Below are 24,242 nucleotides of genomic sequence, written 5' to 3' on the forward strand. Positions count from 1 at the left end.
AAAACAGCAGCAAAAGTTTGGGGGTTGACACATGGAGGGAAAATTACATACAATCATGAAATCTTTCCTAACAGTAGCCTTGCCTCCCACAGGACCCGCCATGCAGCAGCCACTTCCCCATCCTCAATAGGGACATTCAACAGCTCTAAGTCCTCCATAGATATAATAATTAAACCAAGGCTATCAAGAAAGGCCAGATCTTTTCTGACGGTGGCGCGTCAGCATATAACTCTTGGTAGAACTCCACAAAGTGCTCATTGATTGCTTTAGTATCAGTAAGGACCGAGCCAGACTTGGATTTAATCGTGTCTATGAGTTCAATAGGACCGCCATAGGTCGCAGGGGGTGATTGTTATTTTCAAAGAAGGATTGATTCTACTCAACAGAGATCAATCATGTGTGGTTTTATGAGCTTGCTTCAATCATTGAAGGTCACTCGGGAGCTGTTTCTCACGCTGCTGCCACTGTTTCAGTTTAAAGGCTCATTAGGCAATGATTTGCCCTTGCAAAGAGACGTTGAAGGCATCCCAGCATCTAACTGCCGTGTAACCTTCCACCAAGTTCTCCCCCCAGAAGCAATCTATGTGCTGCGCTGCTCTAAGTGATCAATGAAATTGCAGTACTGCAGGGTAGCAAGATTCAACTTTCATGGTGGCAATTGGAGCCGCTCCATTAGGAACGCAATTTGGAGGACTATCGGGCCATGGTCCGAAATGGTAATGGGTCGGATCTCGCACTGGTCCACCATGGATAGCATGGGCGAGCCAAGAAGCCAATAATCAAGACCAGCATAGCTTCCATGGTGGTTCGGATAGAAAGAAACGTCCTGCTGTTGTGGACATATCTCCCTCCATACGTCCTGCAAACAAAGCTCTTGCATCAGGGTCAGAAGGGCCTCAGTCTTTCTGGGAGGCCTCACGCAAGGAGAATGAGGCAGCTGTCTATCTACATCAGGAGCCACGACTACATTTAAGTCCCCCCCTCACAAATGTCAAGCGACCCATATATGGGACACACTGTGTGAACACATGGGAAAAAAACCTGCATTATCATCCGTTGTGCCATAAATATTGGTATCAGATAATAATATCCCTATAAATATGGTCGCTGTATATAATGTCGCCGGGAAAAGGTTGTGCCAACATTATATAGGTGACCATATATATAGGGACGGGGGATGCAGGGGTGTCCCCCACATCCTATGAAAAATAAAAAAGGGTTTGGGGGTTGCAGGGGTGTCCCCCGCATGTTCCATGTAATAATGTACCCACAAAAAAAAGGAAATTTTTCGGATTTTGTTTTGCATGCCGATATTTTTGAGGGGACATTATTACATGGAACCTAAATATTCAACAGAGTGACACATTGTTGAAAGTGCGGCCCCCGCACCAGCACAAAGTGCCCATCCGGATAAGACAAAGTTGATATTGGGTAAAGGGTAGCCTTTTATGAAGAAGAATAACCACACCACGCTTGGGTGAGGAAGGAAGCATGAAATACCTGCCGTACCCATCCTCGTGCCAGCTTCACCAACTCAGTCACATCTAAGTGGGTTTCCTGCAGGAAGGCTATGCCCCACCCATTCATCCCACAACAGCTTTAACATTCTCTGGCGCTTAATAGGGTCCCCCAGACCCTGAATGTTCAGGGAAATAAGCCAGTTCTTACTCATGTCAAAGATCTACAAAACCCAGATACACCCCCAGACCCGCTGGGTCGCCCAGGATAGTGTAGGCCCCTTATCCGATTATCGATAATGTCCATCTCTCCCTTCTGGTGGTCAGTATCTCCTTACGTATAATAAAGCCCAGCTGACCAAAATACCTAACCCTCATGAATTCCCCAAATGGCCAACCTACAACCTGCCATCCTCCCTCCCAGCATAACAATATAAAGCAAGAAAGAATAGTCAAACATTTATTTTCCAAGTGGGGAGCCCAATAAGAAGAATAAACAGCCAATGCGGAACAAATGGGTGAGACTGCACGAGTCCTGCTCACATTTAGCAAACAGTAGTGATCATTTATAGCGACAGAACAGTTGCACTATAACACAACAACAGAGGGGCAGGATGGGCCGAATTGTTCATAAACAAAGAGATCCAAAAGAATAAACATAGTTTCTACCCCAGCTCAAAACGATAAGCACAATGGTGCCTAAGAGTCACTTATGCACATAACCAGCCCGTCAGCAGCCATTGTAGCATACAGTATACATTATACTATTATATTATATATATATTCAGTAAAAAAACTTTGTTAAAGGGACGTTATGGTTAAGTTGCGCTACTAAAAACCTATCAGATTCAGTAAAAAAACTTTGTTAAAGGGACGTTATGGTTCCAAGTAAAACCGAAAACCCCCTGAAATTCGCCAGTTATGGTTAGCTAAGCAACCATAACTCGTGCCACCACTGTGCACTGCTAAGCCTAACACCCAGGTTTTTCAACGTTGTTGATGTTACGTAGAGTACCGTTTTTGCTTTTGCGTTTACATGGCTGGGCTCTACCACAAGCAGGTCTTCTGATTTTATTTGATTCAGCTTTTGAATGTGTTTAAAAAGTTTTAACACCGAATTTCGGTTCAAGGTTATTTCATCTCTGTTTTCTTTCACTTGTGTCAGCTTTATGCGCCATTTAGCTTTGTCCACTTTTCTCGGTTTTAAGTTGTACCGAAAGATCGTTTCTCCTTTATCTTGTGATGGGCTGATTCGCTTTTCAGCATTGGTTTTGTTGTGGGCGTTCCTGGATTGAGAAAGAGGTCTGCCTGGTGATGTATTTCTGTACGGTTTTCTTTTATGTTTTTGTTCGTCCCATCTATCTTCTGATCTCCTTCTTGATTTACCACGTTCACCATCTTTCTGTTTGAAGGAGTTATGTCTTTGCTCTTTTTTCCGATTTGTTGGGGTCTGATTGTCTCTGGGTCTCGATTTCGTCCTTTCGTTTTCTTTTTTTGTTTCTTTCATCATCCTTTTTAGCTTTGTCTGTCTATCTGTTTCAATTGATCTAACGCCCTTGTTCTTTGTGTTTTTCGCATTTTCCCTAGAATTTTTTGCAGCTTTTTCTCCAGTCGCTTCTTCATGTCTCCCTGCGGTTTCTATATTTTCTTTTTCTTTGTGTGATTGTGAAGTTAAAGCTTCGCTGGGGCTATGTGCCTTTAGGCTCATAGGAGAGTTTTCTGGCAGGTATTGGCTCAGGTTCATCAATTCTTCGTTTTCAATACGTTCAATTATTGATGGTGATAGGCTGGAGGTTCTTTTTTCTGATACTTCTAGGTTTTTTGTTTGCCTCAACTCTGGTTCTTTGGCTTTAATTAGTGATATTTCCTTTTGATTTACTGGTCGTGTAAAAAATTGATTGAAAAATACCTTCTGCAGTTTGGTTTCCAATAGTGGGTTGTCTAGGTGATGGTCTCTTTGTTGGTTGGCTCCCGGTCAGTATTAACTTTGCCTCTTTATTTGCACCCTCTGTTGGTAAGTTATTTGTTGTGAGGTCTATTGTAGCTATAGTTTGAGTCCCCGTTGTTTTGCTCACCGTCTTTGTTCTTTTTCTCCATACGGCTCTTTTTGTCGGGAAGACGAGCCCTCGTCGTTTGTTATGACTGTGCTTGATTTTCTGGCTTCCAAAGCCATGACATATGCTTCTAGGAAGATAACTTTGCTGTGGATCATCGCTTGGATGCTTGTATGGTCTTTCAAGGAGTCAGTAATAGTTTTGTAAAGCTTCATAAATGGTGCCAATGCAATGTTCACTGATGACATAATTGACAATAAGTCAATTTTTTTTTATTTGAGGAATCCGTCGGGCTGGTCAGTTGATGTGGAGAGATTCTTCTTATAGGTGATTCAGTTAACATTGTTGTCTGATTTGTCCAGCTGCCTCGAGATGGCCTTGTTGTTTCTAATGAGGCTCTTCCTTTTCGATTTTTGTCGATATGGGAACTTCGGTTGTCATTTCCCCCCATATTCAAGTTTTGATTGATTTGGGGTCTCATAAGATTATCTTGATTTAGATCGTCTATGCCTGCTGTGGATGGCCTTTCTATTGTCGTGCTCTCTCTTTGGGCTTTGGAGAGCCCTGGTTGATTGAGTTTTTCAGGCACCAGCCTTTTATTTGGGGTTTTGTGAGCTTTGTCTCTGTCTGTTCCTATGAAGTTGTCTACGTTCGGGGCTGTACCCTCAGGGGGTGAGGGTGTTGCAGGGTTTAGCTTGCAGGAGCCTTCCTCATTTTCTGTTGTTAAGCCATTTGGACCTTCCGTATCAACTGTAGTAAGGCTCTCCTCTTGAATGGTATGGGGGTTTCCTTTGCGCTGAGACATGACAGCCCCCATTTCTGACTCTTTGTCCGCATTTCTCTTGTGTTCCCCCTTCTCTGTGTCTTTTGTCGGCTCTGGATTTAACTGGCCTCTTGGTGAATTCATAGGACTCTTTTGGGGTGGCATCGAGCTCGGTGATTCCCCCTCAGCCCTCTCTTTGACACTTGGCTGTCCTTGTGCCTTATTACTGCCTTCTGAGGCCAATCTTTTACTGTATGACAGGTTATCACTAACGTAGTGCTCAACTCTGCATAGTTTTGCTACCGGTAAGCAATCATTTAAAGCTTCCAGTATTTGAAGATCTGTAAATTCCCTCTGGGAGTACTCTTTTGTTGCTTTTTGCCTTATCTTTGCATAAAAATAATCCTTTATAGAATTTTTAAGTGCCCCTCCTTCTCCTCTCTGTGGCTCGTTTTCATTTATTTTGTCCATCAATTGTTCTGGTGTTTTTTGTTGCTGTTCGAGCTTCTGGGGCATTTTTTTTCATTCTGATACTGATCTTATTTTTCGTTATTTTGCGGCTCTTGAGTTTCTTGAGGGGCAAAGAACTTGTTCTCTGTCTGTTCTTTTTATTAGGGTTGGATTGCCATTGTTCATTGATTTTTTCTGAGACCAGACTGGTCTCTGCACTTTCCATCGCCTCTTTGTGAATGAGAGCCACCACTTTCACTTTCGCTTCCGCTAGTGGATACGGCGGTGATGCCCTTGCAGTGTGCAGCTCTCTATCGGGCTCCCCCTGCCCGTTCTCCTCAGGTGGGGGGCCTGCCGCCTCCTCTGGCTCTGCCTCTCCTGAGGCCATTGCACCGTCCTCCTCCTTTCCCCTCCCTCCCTCAGTAACATCCACGCCCGGCAGCCCTCCTCCGAGAGCTTCTGCTATGGGGCGGGGAGCGCCCTGCGGCGCTCCGAGGGGGAAGGGAAGTATGGAGGACTGCGCCGGACCGTCGAGCCTGGCTCCCACTCCAAGGCTCGCTCTCCCGGCGGCTCCAACCTCCTCAGCCGTACCCTCCCTCTCCGTCAGCCCCTCCTCGCCGTCCCATGCGGGCCGCGGTCCCCCTTCGAGGGCCGCCTCCGCGGGGTCCTGCTCAACCGCAGCGGCTCAGAGTGGCGACAGGGCATCTCTCCGGCAGGCAGAAGCCTCGGCTGTCCTGACTTCCAGGCTCTTTGCCCACAGCACGTCAGTCGCCCCTCCAAGTAAGGATGGTCGTCGCTGGGGGCCGTGTTGGACTGGTTTAAAGTCTTCTAAGACCACTGGTGGCCGGTAGACTTTGCTTTTGGTGGGTTGCGCCTTTATGGTGGTCGCTTGCTCTTGCTGCATCGTCAGTTTTGGGGAGCCCATTTGAAGCAAACCCATGTTTGCCGCAAGATGTTCCTTGGAGGTTAATGTTTGTTGTTGTTTTTGACCCTGCTGTTTCTGGTTAGGTTTGGCGCTCCTCAGGCGTCTACCCTCTTCCTCCATTTCTTCCTCTCTCGGGGGGTCGTTCTGCTCCGAGTTAATATCAATTTCCCGCATTTCTCTGTTTGCCCTTGCAGCCCTGACAGTCATGACTGCATGACTGCCACTCTCCGTCCACTCTGCGTCCGCTCCGCGGATGGAAGGGATTTATGTAAGGGTCCTCCCCCACACCGAAAACAGTAGAAATGGGCAACAGACCTTCCAGACTCTCCTGCAGGACTGCCACTCTCTGTCCACTCTGCGTCCGCTCTGCGGATGCAAGGGGTTTATGTAAGGGTCCTCCCCCACACCGAAAACAGTAGAAATGGGCAACAGACCTTCCAGACTCTCCTGCAGGACTGCCACTCTCCGTCCACTCCGCGTCCGCTCCGCGGATGGAAGGGGTTTATGTAAGGGTCCTCCCCCACACCGAAAACAGTAGAAATGGGCAACAGACCTTCCAGACTCTCCTGCAGGACGGCCATTCTCTGTCCACTCCGCGTCCGCTCCGTGGATGGAAGGGGTTTATGTAAGGGTCCTCCCCCACACCGAAAACAGTAGAAATGGGCAACAGACCTTCCAGACTCTCCTGCAGGACTGCCATTCTCTGTCCACTCCGCGTCCGCTCCGCGGATGGAAGGGGTTTATGTAAGGGTCCTCCCCCACACCGAAAACAATAGAAATGGGCAACAGACCTTCCAGACTCTCCTGCAGGACTGCCATTCTCTGTCCACTCCGCGTCCGCTCCGCGGATGGAAGGGGTTTATGTAAGGGTCCTCCCCCACACCGAAAACAGTAGAAATGGGCAACAGACCTTCCAGACTCTCCTGCAGGACTGTCACTCTCCGTCCACTCCGCGTCTGCTCCGCGGATTGAAGGGGTTTATGTAAGGGTCCTCAACCACACCGAAAACAGTAGAAATGGGCAACAGCCCTTCCAGACTCTCCTGCAGGACTGCCACTCTCCGTCCACTCCGCGTCCGCTCCGCGGATGGAAGGGGTTTATGTAAGGGTCCTCCCCCACACCGAAAACAGTAGAAATGGGCAACAGACCTTCCAGACTCTCCTGTAGGACTGCCACTCTCAGTCCACTCCGCGTCCGCTCCGCGGATGGAAGGGGTTTATGTAAGGGTCCTCCCCCACACCGAAAACAGTAGAAATGGGCAACAGACCTTCCAGACTCTCCTGCAGGACTGCCACTCTCCGCCCACTCCTGATAGGTTTTTAGTAGCGCAACTTAACCATAACGTCCCTTTAACAAAGTTTTTTTACTGAATTTCATAGGTTTTTAGTAGCGCAACTTAACCATACTTTAACAAAGTTTTTTTACTGAATTTCATAGTTTTTAGTAGCACAACTTAACAATAATAACTTTGACTTTATGTACATGTAATATGGAACATACTGAACCCTTTCTACTGAATTTGACTGTCCACGGACATGTTCGCACAACAGTACCACCACCTAAAAACTCTGGGGGGGTATGTGTAATTGTTATATCATAACATAGGAACATTTAACAAATTCACAAAGCAGCACACATACAAAGTATATGTAGTGATACTTAAGAAATGTAACCCATATATGTAACACACTAACCATTCATTTAAATACAATATGTTCTAAAATGGAATATACCAAAAGAAGATAAAGTGGCTTCCAACATAATTACCTCACAGACACTCCACAACTAAGCGCAAGACCAGACGTACAGACTACTCATCACATATCTTACCTGAAATAGTAAGTGCACTTCATTTTACTCATATATTTATAAACTTTCTGTATTAGATAAAAAAATATATTACTTTTTTGTTTTCTCACAGAAATGTGTAGTACTCTGGAGTGGCTAGAGGAGCATTTCCCACAAGATGAAATGTCAGAAGATAGTGCACCTAATGGTACACACTTTACTACATAAACCAATTAATAAATATTATTTTGTATACATTTAACATATACATTTTTTTTTACAGACCATACAAAAATTGCCATTACCACAGAAAAAGAAGCGGTGGATAACACTCTGGAACACATTAACCAAAAAATGGACCAACTTATGGCAAATTTTAACGATTTAAAGAACTTTGTGGAAGATCACCTAAAACTACCAACAACATACCATTGTCCCACCTGTACTTGTCCCCCCTCACCATATCCCACTCATTTAACCCCAAACCCTCTCCATGGACCAAAACGTTTTGATGACATTTCCATCCCTTCTTCACTTGATCCCAATTATGTTGAAATCCCTAATTCTCCTGTTTTTGTTTCCATTTCTGCCCCACCTTCTCAGTTATAAATTGTTTATATATGTCAAATAAAGTTACTTTTTTATATTGTGTTGTAATTACTTTCAGTTCTTTGTGTTAAAACCAATTTAGGTGTCCACGGACAGCACGGTTGTTCGGAAATGTTCGTAAATAAACGAAAATGTAAGTGTCCTGAGGACACTATGGGCCTCATTACACGGAAGGCGGTAATGGTTAACGGCCACCGTTAATGGTAACGGTGACCGTTAACCATTACCGCCTTACTACGAGGTCCCTTAGCGGGTTGGTGCTTTAACGCCTGCTTTTTGCAGGCCTTAAAAACCAACCCGCTAAGGGACCTCGGAGCTAATTACGGCACCGCAAAATTGCGCTGCCGTAATTAGCGCCTTTCCCATTCCCATAGAGCCCTATGGGGCAGAAATGGGAATGGGGAAGGGCAATGGCAGAAGGGGGATTTACCGCCCCTCCAACCTTGGAATGGGGTGGTAAATCCCCTTTCCGCCAAGGCGGTGCCGGTATTTTACCGGCATAAGCCATGGCGCTAATAGCGCCATGGCTCACCGCCTTCCGTGTAATGAGGCCCTATATCTGTCCGTAATGTTCTCATGCAAGTTGAAACTGTTCTAAGAACACTCATGGTGTCCTCAATTGTTCAAAAATAAACGAAAATGGAGGTGTCCTTAAGAACACTATGCCTGTTCGTAGTGTTCGCTAGCAAGTTGAAACTGTTCTAAGAACACTCGTGGTGTCCTGAATTGTTCGTAAATAAATGAAAATGGAGGTGTGCTAGGGACGCTATGTCTGTCCGTATTGTTCGCAAGTAAGTTAAACTGTGCTAAGAACAAACGGCTGTCCATAACTGTTCGTTTTACGTGTGACGCACTTTTAATTAGTTCAGGACCCAAACACTGTCCGTAGAACATCAACGCGCATGCGCAAAACAATGTCCGTACATTGGGTGTCCTGCGGACGGCCGCTTCCTTAGCGAACATGCTCACGAAGCAATCATGTGACCGCGCCCACGCTGATCGCGTGTTCTGAATGCGGACACTGTTCGTGTCCCCGAACAGTTTAAAAGTACATTTCCAAGTAATCCACAATATTTCTCATTAAAAACTCACCATACCACAAATCCCACATACTAACCCTAAGTTTCCACATAGTTTTTGTGACTTTTTGAACCTTTTTTGGTGTTTGATCTGTCTTGCGGACGGCGCGCATGTCCGCGAACCACGTACAAGCACCCCTATAAAAGACCACGCCCTAGAGCTCATTCTCATTGTGTTTCTGGCTATTCAACAGAGCACACTACATTTTGCTGCATACTTTGCAGATTTTGAGATTTCCATCTGCAAGCTGATGACATCCATGGCTCCACTATTGCCACCTGGTGCTACATCTGCCTCAGCAACACCCCCACCCCCTCCACCACCACCATCTCCCCAAGGGCCTGAAGAGGGGAACAGGAGTGAGGATAAAGAGGAGGAAGAAGAGGATGACGAGGATGAGGTAGAGGAAATCCCTACTACCCGCACTCGGCGTGATTCTTGGGTGTGGCGGTTGTTTACCGTTCATGGGAATGGTCCTAAGGCTCGTGCAAACCGTGTCACCTGCAATGAGTGCAAAATGGTACTCATTCACGGGAGGCACAGTGCGTATAGCTTTGGGACCACTACCATGAAGCGACACCTAAACTCATTCCAACTGGGGCCATGCGCAAGGTTGTACATTGCGAAGAGCGTAGTAGGTTGATTGCCTCTACTTCATTTTCCGTTTCTGATCCTGTCACCACAAGGAACACCTCTGTGGGACAGCGTCGTCCTCAAGCTGCCTCACAGGCCATACAGAATTCTGATGACCCTTACCTTTCGAGGGACACAGTTGTATGTATGTACTGTGACCCAGTACTCTGCAGGGGGGAGCGACTTCGGAGTGCTTTTGAGACTATCGGCTCAGAGCACGAGAAGACCTGCTCACTAACCAAATAAAACCCACTCTACATCTTCCTCTCTCAGCTCGCCCTTTCTTATCCCTGTGGTTGGTGTCCCCCCCTCTACCCTCCTTTCCCCTCCTCTCCTAGTGTGTCGTGTATAAAAAACAAAAAAATACAAAATAACAAAAATCAAAAAAAAAAAATAAGGTTCTTTTCGGAGCTGCCTTTCACAGTTAAAAAATAGAAGTGAAGATAAATAAAGCAGGGCCCTTTGTATATCTTAAAAGTCAGCGCATTTCACAAACATAAAGAAAATTGGGGTGCTACCCTATTGTAACCATTGCATTTTTCTCTGGGAGGAAGTGGTGGCTCTGAAAAGAGCCTTTGGGAGGTGTTTGTGTGTCAAAAATTATAAATACTTAACACCTACTTTAAAATGGATGCTGTATTTCTAAAAAAGGTGCAATGCATTTTGTACATTTCTCAGAAAAATCTGATTGCCAGCATAAGTAAGATGGACTCCATCTCTGCGAAAAATGTATGTACTATGAAACATAATATTTTCATTGTGAAAAGAGTACATGCCAAAATCTCTTAGGAAGGCACAAACAGCCTTATTGACATTACGTCTTTCTCCATTTGTGGACCACATGAGAAAGAACGAAGCCACATTTGTCTCTGCGCAATCCGTGAAAAAATTACTTTGGAGTTTGGAAACATGTCCATGATCTTCTGAAGTCCTTCTTTCATTGCAAATTGCAAAGAAATTCCAGACACATGTCCTAAACTGTTCCCTCCACAATGAATTACAATTATGTCTGGATGTTCCTCTATCTTCAAAGTTGCACAGAGAGGTAGCAAATCCAACCACTTCATTCCATGCACTCCATGCCAGTGCACTTCCACATGTGGGAATCCAAGATCTATAGATACTCCACAGCTTTTTTGCATGCACCTTCAACCAATGTATCCACGAGTCTCCCAAAATCCACACAATCTGTTTTTTTAAACACTCAGTCATAGCTATCTGTTCTTCTCTCAGCAAAAAGAATATCTGAGAAAACCTCTCCTAGCACAACACACTCACTAAACTTTACTGACCAATCCCTTGACACATTCAATCTCATTTGCATGCCTCCCCACCCCAAATTCCCCGGATGTAATACGCGGTGTCCTAGAACTACCGCCATGTCCGCGAACATATTGTAACATGGACATCCCTTCTACCATTTCCACTTCACTCTCTGTGCCATTCCCTCATTGGATGTAGCTAAGAAATCACATGACCATCCACCAATCAAATCCAAGACCTCTACATGTAACTGCACCATCATAGATCAGCACTGCAAATGTACGGTGAATCTCTCGGAGTACAAGTCTCATACCATTGGCAAGCACTATCTACGAGAAATACTATACAAGTCTCCAAGATTTCTACTTGCAGCTTCGTCCATATCCATATGCATGAACACAAACTACAGGTATGCATATTTTCTATACAGTACATGAACACATTTTTGAACCGACTTTTACCTTGTATAATCTGTAAAATGAATCTACGATCATTTTTTCATTGTCCTAAAATGAACTGTGACTTACAAACCTTAATACCGTTTAATTTCTTCATACACACACACACACACACACACACACAAATAATGTTAAAGTAACATTTTTGAAATAAAATATATAGACTACATATAGTCAAACAAAATTACATGCACACTCTATGATCAAATCTCAAAGAATAATATTTGTACAAACACATAATTGGTTTTAATTTTTTTAGTTTATATAATTACTTACATTTATATAGGACAAGCAGGCTATGACATTGACTCACTATTACGTGGAAAAGCAGGCTTTGACATGGACTCACTATTACGTGGAAAAGCTTAGTTACAGGAATAGTGGTATACAGTGGTACATTATGAATTTCACAAGCCATAGTAAAGATATTTTCTTTCCTACAGTTAGTTATAAGATAGTTTTAATGGTTTTGAGGAAAGCGCTGAGCATTTCAATTTAAAAAATCTATGTCTAAATTAAAAACAGTGCTATATACAAACCAAATTACTAATTTCTTTCTTTTACAATTGCAGTGAAGACCATTCTCCTGAAAAGAAGCAGCCAAATTTGAATGACAAAGAACAACTAAGAAGCAAACTGCTCATTTTAGAAAAAAAGTAAGTAGATTGTTACCATAATATTTGAATTATTACTCAAACACACTGTAAGGTTAATTCATGCTATTTCTGTGCCTAAAAATAGAGTTTCTGCACCATTCTGAATTTAGATGTTGTAGAGGAAACAACTGTTTTCATTGTATAGCTTTAGATATTCTATTTATACTTCTGCACACCACTGGCTTACTTTTTTCTGTCATCTGAACCCCAGTTTAGTAACACATTAATTCAGTAATACCCATCCCTAGTAGTTGTACTTCCCAATGCACAATCACACACCATTACATACATCTTTATCATCTTACTCAAACACTCATGCACACAACACAGATGCATTGCAGAACACCCCAACCCATACCTTCTGTATTTTTTTCAACAGACCCTAAAGAATGCCTGCCAAAAAGCAACTCTGTAGTAAGGAACGCAGAAGTAGAGCAAATGAAAAGAAAAGTCTCCAACATAAACATCCATCTATAGCAGAATTTGTAAAAAAAAAGTTGAAACACAACAGCTAATACAGTCATGTAGTGAAACAGAAAAAGGTTTCTAGTACAAAAACTTTGCCTCCTCTATCAAAGAGTAAAACAACCCAAAAAACAATTAACAGAAAATCAACTATCACTATAAATAAAACTTCTTCTATAAATCGTGATGTAGTACAAAGTAAGCATACCAAGAAAAGTGTTTTAGCCAAAATGTTCGGTCACAAAGTCCTTCAAAATCTTATAAAAACAGAAGAGAAACCAGGTTCAACACTTCAAACCTATCGTAGGAAAGTAATCTTAGAAGAGTTGATAGACAGTGCAATTCTTCTCAAAAGGAAGTTATTTATTTTAGTGTTAAACAGAATGAAACCACTAACAAAACTAATAACTAAATTACAAAAAAGACTTCTCAATAAACGAAATGTCAACAGAAATAACTTCTTAAATATCTGTGGAGGTGAATGGAGTCACACTACAAGCACAGAACCATACTTTAATGAAGAAGCGTACAAACAAAAGCAAACAAATACAATTGCCATACATAGCAGTGGTCGAGGTTATGAAAAAGTTAATAATACCATAATGGAACAGGAAGTACTCCTTACAAAAATATGCCCTGAAAACGTAGATTTACCCCTCCATTCAACTGAATCAGAACATCTAGTGTACATATGGCCATGCACGTCAATGTGTAACATTCCCATAAAAAGTTCAAGTCTTTACGCCAATTCCTCAATCAATATGTGAAAAACAAAGACAAAATCAAAATTAAACTACTGCAAAATATGGATGCTTGTCCAGTACGCAAGTACACAGGACTACAAGGACATTCATTGGCCTGCATTACAGGACCTACTTGCAAAATAACCTTCCATGATATCAAAAGGATATCAACACATCATGCAAGTATAAGAAATGTAGTTTATAAACTGTACTATGCTAAAAGTCCTGCTTTAGCACTAGCCAATTTAAATAACATTCTTCTACATGGTACAGCAAAAGACCTACTAGAAGAAATCGACTATATCCAGACAAAATATTTTGGAAGTAAAACCCACTTACAAGATGAATTAGCTGTAAACCAACTTCGTAACAATTCTGCACATGGCAACCTTTCACTACACACATACAAAAAAGAAATACTAAAATTTGAAAGTACTTCAGCTGAAGTACCAAACCACGTGTGTGTATGTTGCCGCAGAACTTTTTATAAAAGTAACACAAAAACTGTAGACCTATCATACAAAATAGAAGACAATGAAGATTCTAAATGGTTTGAATTAGCTCTCTACCTTATAGCAGAAAACAAATAGGAAATAACTGATCCTATAATACTTTGCAGTGACTGCACTACCAAACTTGACAACAACCAAATTCCTTCATGTGTAATCACAAATAACTTGGAATTACATCCACTACCAAAACCCCTTCAACAACTTAATTTATATGAGAGCATCATAATTCAAACAGTGCACCCATTTCAAGCAATAATACGCCTTCAACCAAAAACTGCAAAATTACCTCCATCTGAATTAGTGAAAGGTATTCGTGGAAAAGTAGTGTATTTACCATTAGATCTAAATGAAAATGTGCACACTCTAGGAGTGCAACGTCCAATGCAACAATCTTTAATTATCTTGGTAAATGGAGTACCTACAAAAGACAAAAACATCTGGCAACAACCGGTAGATTTACATAAAGTTAGATAAGCCCTGCAATATCTTAAAGAGAATAATGAATATTACAAATAAATTGATATTGAAGAAAAATTGAAAGATACAACTGAAATAATTCAAGAGACACAAGAAGCTGGTCAATTTGAGCTCCTAGATCCTACTACAATATCAAACACTTTAGACCATTATACAATTCATACATTGCACTCTAATGACACCATAGAAGATGTACTGGGAACGTACCAAATGCGTCAAACAAAAGGATCACCAATCAGCATATGGGAAAAAAGTATAGAAGCACGTGCTTTTCCTCTACTCTTCCCTACTGGCAAAGGAGGAAGATACGATGATAGACCTATTCAAATATCAGCATCAGAATATCGCTCATTACGAATGTATTCTGAAGATCCCAGATTTCGACAAAATGTGGAATACATATTCCACCTACTCTTTGAAAGTGAACTAGCAACTTTATGTTACGGAGTTGCACACATATTAAAATCAGGATCACACTTTCAAAATATGACAGCTACACAATTATTACAAAAAGTTCAACAAAAAGATGAGGTTTTACAAGCAAATCTTACAAATCTATTAGCAAATATGCGTGGTACTAAAGAGTACTGGTTTCAACGTCATGGAGATGTACGTTGTATGATCAGAAACCTTGGCCCACCCCCTTGGTTTGTTACATTAAGTTGTGCAGAATATGCATGGGAAGATTTACATGCTTTCCTACGCATATCAAACGAAAACAAAACAAACATAGATATACTAACACCTGGAGAACTTTGTTCTCAGGATCCTGTTAATGTTTCAAGATATTTTCACCATTGCTTCATTGCTATGCTACATTTTATCTGTAATAAAACTGTTCCTCCCCTTGGAGAAGTGCAACACTTCTTTTGGAGAAAAGAATACCAAGCCAGAGGAGCACCACATGTCCACATGCTTTTATGGATTAAAGATGCTCCTAAATGTGGTCAAGACAGTGATGCCACTGTTTTACAGTTTATTGAAAAATATGTCACTTGTGAAATTCCATCAGAATCCACAAATAGTGATCTTCATACAAAAATTTTACAATTCCAAAGACACAAATGTGGCAAATATTGTCGTCGCAAATACAAAAACAAAGGGAAATACTACACCAAATGCCGATTTGGTTTCCCTAGACCAGTTACAAACAGAGATCAAGTGAACAACCTCATGTCTTCAGTTAGACATAGTGTTAAAGGTAAGTCACCTAAAAATACATATTGCATAAAAAGAAAAGAAGAAGAAAAATATATCAATGATTACAATGCAATCATTCCCCACTTATGGAATGCAAACATAGATGTGCAGTACATTGCAGACAATTCTACTGCAGTTGCACGATATGTCACAGCATACTTAACCAAATCAGAAAAGACAGAGCTCCAAGACCTCTGGAATGACCTGTCATCAGATAAAACAGAGTCTCAGAAATTATACAGCTTGGGCATAAAAATGCTGTCCCATAGAGAATGTGGATACTATGAAGCAGCTGATCGATTAACTGGTACTGCAGTGTATGGTAAATCTGCAAATATAGTATGGCTAAGTCTTGGTCCAGCTAAATCTAGAAAAAGAGTTCTGAAATCATACGAAGATATGGAAACAATAGCCAAACATGATCCCAACAGCCAAGAAATTTTAACAAACAATTTATTGGACACATACTACCCAAACAGAAGTAATACTTTGGAAAACATGTGTCTATACCACATAGCCCAAAACTACACATACAAAAATAATATGAAACCTGATGAAAAAAAGGTAAATATAGAGTGACAAACTGTGAAGGCAGCTTAGTTAAACTCACTAAACCAAATTTAATTAATCATATCAAATTGTCATTAAAGACTCCTCAACATAAAGAACTATATTACATGTCCCTGCTACAACTCTTTAAACCATGGAGAAAAGAAGAAGAAATACTAGATAACTATGACTCATATGAAGACGCTTTCAAAGCAAATGAAAGCAGTATAACTGATGTAAACTTTGCACAGTACAAAACAATTTTGCACAATGAACAGCAACACGAAGAAGAACTCCAGGCCCAACTAGATAAGGACACTCCTGACAGTAGTCAACCTTCTGTCATAGGAAGCCAAGAACCACTGGGAGACCCACTAATAACAAATGAGGCAGAATTAGCTATGATAGAAGTAGAAAACACCATGTGTCAGTATGAAGATAAAGAAGACTTAACTATACTACAATCAAAGCTAAACAATGAGCAACGTAGCATTTTTCAAGAAGTAACAAAAGAAATTGCACATGGTGTACAACATGAAAACAAAGAATGCACCTGTCAAAATTACAAACCTATACTATTGTATGTCAGTGGTGAAGCTGGTTCTGGCAAAACATTCCTAATCAAAATCATCAGTAAGTTCCTTCAACAATTGACAAACAACAAACTGTCAGCTGTTGTCACTGCCCCCACAGGTTTAGCTGCCTACAACATAGGTGGTGTCACTTTACACCGATTACTACTCCTGCCAGTAGAACACCAAAACAAATTAGATTATTACAAACTTTCTGCAGAAGCTGCAATGGAACTACGCAGAGTATTGAAACAAATGAAAATGCTACTAATAGATGAAGTCAGCATGGTGTCCAACCTAATGTTGGCTTTGATTCACCTCAGATTACAAGAAGTACTCAAAACAAACTATGAAGAGCTCTTTGCAGGAAAACACATTATTGTTTTCGGAGATCTTCTTCAATTGACACCAGTAAAAGGTGAGCCTATTTTTAAAACATTAGGACACAAACTCTGCCATAAAACTGTTGGCAGCATTGGAAATGTCAACCTTTGGCAACATTTCCAATACAGAGAATTAACAGAAAACATGAGCCAATCTGCAGATCTCACCTATGCCAACATCTTAAAAAGTATCAGAGTTGGTATACTTTCTAAAGAAGCAGAAGCAATATTGAAAACCCGGCACATTCATGCACTTTATGGTGATAATGCATGTGCTACAGATGTTATGGAACAATTAGCCCACACAAATGTCAATTGAATGGCCTTAATGCCAACTCTTGCAAGCTGTTTCAAATTCAATGAAATAATGTTAAGTAAAGAAATGCAATCAATAATGGAAATTGCGCCACAGACAAACTAGATGTACATGGAATGACACTACCCAACAAGACTAAATAGTTTAGAAAAATCAATCTCAAACACAGCAGGCTTGGAAAAGATATTAAAATTATCCTTAAATTGCAGAGTAATGCTGAAACGTAACCTTGACGTGGACCCAGGACTAGTTAATGGAGCACTGGGTACAGTTGTTGGCTTTCAAACATACCCACATGACAACAAAATTCAGTTTGTCAATATTCTCTTTGACAAACTTTCAGAAGTAAAAAGAATAGGACGCTCAACAGCTCGATTCCTTCTCTTCAAAGACATGTACGTACGCAGAGAACAATTTTCTCTAACTCTTGCATATGCAGTCACCATTCATAAATCACAAGGTCTTACCCTAGACAAAGCAATGATAGACATTGGTAACACAGTCTTTAAAGAAGGCATGAGCTACGTAGCACTATCACGCTTACGTACACTTGACGGTCTATTTCTAATCAACTTTGATGCAAGTAAAATAAACGCTGATATTCCTTGCATTTTAGAATACAATAGACTTCGTTCACTATACACCCCCCATCTAGAAACATATCCTGTTCCACAAAAAGGAAAATGTTCTAAAAGAAAACTAAATCAAACAGAAATGCAACAGGATGTCACTGCAAATCCTCCAAAGATAATAAAAGAAACTAAAACTTCATCAAGTACCACAAGCAAAAAAGAACCAATTAGGGAAAGTAAACCAAGTACTTTGTCAAAGAAGGAAGACAAACTAAAAAAAAATCACTCAGATACAGAACTACCTGGTCCATTTAAACTTATAAATGAAATTGGTGTAAGTTGATACGCAAATGTAGCAATCAATATTCTATTTCAATTACCACCAATTGTTGACAACATTTACTTACACTTTACAGACCCATTGTGTATGCAAATGTTAGTACTTCATAGAAACGCAACAAACAATCCTGACAACCCGTATAGTGTTCATGGAATAAGACAAGAATTGGACTACTCTGCTGGAATGGTGAAATTCGCTATAAACTCACAGGAAGATCCACAAGAATTTCTAATGTACTTACTATTAGTACTGGAAAACAAAAACATACCTATAAATGAAATCTTCCAGATTTCATACATGTGGAAACATACATGCACTCTCTGCAATAATGTGACACAAGAACAAATCCCCAATGAGCGCTTTGTGTATATGTCAATACCTAATTGTGAATCTGTTCCATTTCAGCAACTTGTACAAAATGCAAACCATGGTAGATTATGTTCGACCTGCAATTCAGATAATCGCTCCACGTTAGTAATACAAACACATAGTAAATACGTAATACTAATGCTTCTACGTTACAATGCAGATGGTACCAAAAACAACTGCAAGCTGACTGGATTCACACATGGTCAAATATCACTTGGTAGGAAAACCTTCACAACAATAGGTATAATCTACCACCAGGAGCCACAACCAATTCTGGGCACTACACTGCATATATAAAAAAGAAATGTGGATGGTGTGAATGTAATGATAGTACCATTACTCCAAAGCAGAGATTACCAGCAAATCTTACAAACGCTTATTTAATGTTCTTAAAACCAAAATTTGATAACTAAACTGTACTTAAACCTTAAGTACACTTGTAGTAAAAAAAATATAAACTGTCACAATATTCCAAAAGCTATCTAACTACCCAAAGATGCTACAACAACTAAACAGATAAATTAATACCACTCAAATAGAGCAAAAAACAGACAGTTAGAATACGCCAATTGGTATCTAACTGTCCCAAAATATAGAAATATCCAAACAGATAAATCAATACCACGAAATTATATAAAAAAATAAACAGTTAGAATACGCCTACTGGTATCTAACTGCTCCAAAATTTTACAATATCCAAACAAATACCTAATATCTTACTGCTCCCAAAAACTGGAACAATCCAATGTATAAAGCATTAGCCAGAAACAACAAGTAAACACTGAAAACAAACAAACAAATAAACTGTAGCATAACAGAAAAAGGTTTTTTTTAATCCAACATGGATTTTTTTTCTCCCACAGACCCAATGATTTTAGCAACAAACACAGAAACTGAGCAAATTGCACAGTACTCTGGTTTGTCATCTACTAAATATGAGGGTCAAAAAAAAGAAGAAAATGTTGATTGTACAATGTAATAAGTCTTTATAAAATACTAATACTAACATGCTATTTTCTTTTATCACAGAAATGAACAAGAAAAACTTGGACTCCCGTTACTAAACCAAATAGTAAGTATAACATGATAAAAACAACCATCGCAGCATATCACACCCATATTGGCTTATAACATTGTTCCTTATAAATTTGTTTTTGACCCAAAGTTATAAGCCACTATGAGTGTGATATGCTGCGGTGCTTGTGGCCAGGGCATATGAGTGTGATATGCTGCGGTGGTTGTGGCCAGGGCATAGAGTCTTGGGTGCATGGCCAAATGGCCATGCACCCACCATTCTATACCGTGGCCACAACCACCGCAGCATATCACACCCATAGATTCAAGCATTGCAACCATTTTAATGTCCGCGGACACAAGGAAGTTTCTAGAACACATTCAACTTGCCAGAGGACGATACGGACAGCATCGTGAGGACACCCCCATTTTCTTTATGTACGAACATTTCAGGACAGCGCGGGTGTTCTTAGAACACTTTCAGCTTGACAACGAACAATACAGACAACGTCTTCAGGACACCCCCTGCGAACATTCCAGGACCCCACGAGTCTTCTTAGAACACTTTCAACTTGACACCGAATCCATTCTGTTTATTTACGAACATTTCAGAACAGCCGTGTTGTCCGCAGACAAATCAAACACAACAAAAGCGTCTAGCACATAAAATAAATATAACATACTCCCCCACCCTCCCCAAACACTCTTACACACCAACACACTCCACTAAATACAATTTTTAAACGAAGTTTCACCTCGCTGTCTGCGGTCATCCGCGAATGCAAGATGTCGGGCGCCACCAAAAATCTGACACGCTCCACGCCCCACGCCATCCAATCAGCGAACACGTCGGATGTCCGCGGACATCGCGCAAGCCGCTCGGCCAATCAGCGCACTGTCCACGGAGCGAACCGGGAAGTCCGTACATGGAGCGAACGGAGATATCACAAATTTTTTTGCCTTACATTTTGGTCATTTTTTAAAAAACTACTGGACGGATTTACACCAAATTTGCAAAAGCACGCTTTCGGGACGAAGCCCCCACTCCTGCCGCAAATTTGGTGTAAATCCGTCCAGCGGTTTGGGCTGTAGGCATTATGTCTATGGGAAAAAACAAAGGTTTGGGATCCCCCTATAACTTTGCCCCCCCTGGTCCAAACCTCTCCGAACTTTGCAAAGAAATTCTGAGTGGGCCATATACTTTTTTTGCAAAGTTTGATGAGGATTCGTCCAGAGGGAGCGAAGTTATAAGCCGCCCAAAAAATGCTCTTCCTATGGACACACCAACTTAACCATAACTACATGGACGCTACTGCGTCCATGTAATTATAGCCACACCAACATCACACTAAAGTGCCACCTGAACTTGCAGCGCCCACTCCCTCAGTCAGCTGCCTTGTTCTGCATGCCACCCGCAGCCGGTCTTGCTTGCCCCATGGGCTGTCTACCCTTCTTCTTTTGCCACGTCATTATCTGGCCGGTAATGTTGCGTTCCATGTTGTCTTCTCTAGAGGAGGTGGCCTGTGTGTCCAGGTCAGGAATATAATCTGGTCCCAAAATGTAGTGCCAGCCCAAGAACCACCAGGCCTCGGCCGGAAAGTCGAATGAGTGCCACTGCTCACCCACCTGAAAGCACCAAACTGCTGGAACCTTCAGGTAGTAGCCATGGGTCGATCCCTTTAGAGCTTCGAAAATTGGATTGAATTCCCTGTGGCACTTAGAAACCTCCAGCGAGAAGTCATTGAGCAGCTGAATCTGCACTCCGCTCAGCCGGATTGGGCCATGATGTCGATAGGCTTTAAGTACTGTCAATTTGTGCTGGAAATTTTGAAGCTGGATAGTGATAACACGGGGTGGGTGTCATTAGATGGCATTGGGATCGGTGACCGATGGGCACGTTCAATCCGCAGCTCCCTGGGATTGCTGAGGTGGATCTCCGACTGCCAGACAGAGTAGAGATAGCCGTTCAGATAATTTCCTTCCATGCCCTCCGGTAAACCGACCATGGAACATTATTACGGCGGGAGCGATTTTCTTGATTGTTCAATTTCACCCCTAGGCGCTGTATCTACCTGATGTCCGCATCCAATTCATGGGCCATGTCCTGCTGGTCGCCCTCAACCACACTAATCTGCTGATCTTTGTCCGTAGTTCTTTCTGCCTGAGCATTTAAGTGTCTGTTAATGTCTTTGAGTTCTTTCGCCACATCCTGCAGTGCCAAGTTGGTCTAATGTGATTGTTTGTTCAGCGTCCTCATTTCTGCAAAAATGGCTTGGAATTGGGCTGCTGAATCCATGTCTCCCTTGTCTGTGGTGCCTTGCATGGTATTAATGGACTGTGTGCCTCCCCGTCAACCTTTGAGGCTGATATTGTATCGAGGGGGCTGAGGTGTAGACATGCCTGCACGCCTCTACGGTGTCCAGGAGACCTGCCTTTACACAAGGTGCGCCACAAGTGCCAGGCTCCTCCCAATGTCACTCCGTCCATTCCACTGCACCCCCCTTGTGCACCCACTGCAACTGGCTGAAGTCCTGCTACAACTCCCCTCTCCTGGTGATGGGGCAGCCCTCAGGAACAGCCACAGAGTCTCAGGGCAGCTCACACCATCTTTGCGGCCTAGGCACACATATCACTAGCCCGGACTGCCTGCCGTCAATTATCTGCAATGTTCCAAAAAGTCCTGTCCTTGGGTCCCTGGGCTGCCCCAGATGATTGGTGTTCACATCAAGGGCCACTGTTGCTTGTGGAGGCAATCATGGCTCAACGTGGAGGCTTAGACAAAGTCAGCACCTTCTTCCACCAGGCGGGGTTCTGAGTCCACCTATGACAGCCATGTTGAGAATGTCTTTGTCTCCAGTGGGAGGTCATGGCTAGATTCCCAAGCCCTTACTCAGCACGTTGTTTGTCTGTACCTTGTGGCAGATCCCTGCTCCCCCAGGCCAACATTGAATGGGTCATCCTTCTTGCCTGTCCTTTCCGCCTCGTTACTCGGCAGCAGCAGCCAGTACCCATTTTGCCGCCAGGCGGCCAAGAAAGCACCCCACCTACAGCGCGGCCCGCTGCCGATCTGTCCTGACCACGGGTAGACCACGCTCATGTGAGGAGCGGCACATCGGCTTGTGGCAAGGTGGTCACAGTGTCCCCGATCACCTACAGGGCCTGCATCCTCGGTTCTGGGTTAACAGAACCAGCATGCTTTTTCAGTGCTCCAAGCCAAGTGTGGGCATGCTAGGGGTATTCATGCATACATTTCTTCATATCATCTCCTACATATGCAGCGTCAGCCGGGCATAGATGTAACAGTTAGGCTCCATTGCCTCAGAGCTTCCCAGGAAGCCTGCCATCTTGCTTATGCTCTCAAGCGCCCCCACCCCGCTTTTTCCTTCTTTCTTAAATAAAAAATGTAAAATCACATCCAGTAACGTATGTAGATTTGGACATAAACAGTCTTTACCGTATCTACCGTATCTGGTATTCATATGGTAGAGATAGTTTTGCACAAAATAACTTTGCGACACTGGGCCTCATTAGGTGGTTGGCAGTAACCCGCTGGTGGGTTGCCTCCAATCCTGTGACACCTATTCCGTCACTTGCTATCCCGGTGCCACCCGGATATCACAAGTGGCGGTGGAACGGTAAATCCCCAGGGTCACTGAAGCACTGGCACTGTTGCTAACAGTGCCGGTGCTTGATTGAAAATAATGTCAGTAGGGGCCTGATTTCCGACAGGTCAGGCCTGCTGGGTGATCTGTGCCCCTACCAGCATTTTCATAGAACGGCGGTCCGGAAAGGGTGCAGGTGCGTTGCTACTGGCACCCTTATTTCAGGACCGCCGTACTTGGAATGAGGGCCACTGTTTTGATTTATACACACAGTGCCCAGACAAGGAATTGGTCCTTTTTTGCAAGCTTAGAAGTAGTGATGGGTGAATGATCTCTTTCAAGAATTAAGGCCGCCCTCAAGGCTTAATTATTAAGGTTAGTCTGCATTGACATGTGGCATCTCTGCTAAGAAAGACCTACTTGTAAGCTTCAGTTCTCATACAAATCTCTCTATATGTTTCTTTTATAGATATCACTTTGGATTAAAAGTCTCTTTTTCCAATTTGTGCATGAATTTGTTTCAATATTGAAAGTTCGTTTACGTCCTGATGAAGACCCTTTTAATGATTGGAGGAAACATTATGGATGAATGTATTCTGTCGACACATGAAGACTGACGTCATATGTGGGACGTCTCCGCCTCTCTTTCATACTAAAGGGGACTTGAATTTCTTAGTGGTTTATGTAAACTCCAACATCTGTTAAGTAAATATGTTGTAGGAGTGGGTCTCTATGCAATATCAGAAATCTTGTAAACCATACATGTGTCCATTTTGTGAACGTTTCGATTGTCGTATTTTTTGGACTTAGTTTCTAATAGTTGAATACCTGTGTACAAACCCCATACACAGCTTTCTTGGGTATGACTGGATGCAAGTTAGCATTATGTATTTGTGTTCTTAATTAACAGCAGAATGAGCCACTGGATTTATTATTCAGCATGAAGGAATCATATTGACGTGGGTGGCCATTGAGCATCACAAGGGCAGGTT

Source organism: Ambystoma mexicanum, chromosome 4q (genome assembly GCF_040938575.1).
Source record: "Ambystoma mexicanum isolate Mex_15411 chromosome 4q, UKY_AmexF1_1, whole genome shotgun sequence".
In the NCBI taxonomy this organism is placed as follows: Eukaryota; Metazoa; Chordata; class Amphibia; order Caudata; family Ambystomatidae; genus Ambystoma; species Ambystoma mexicanum.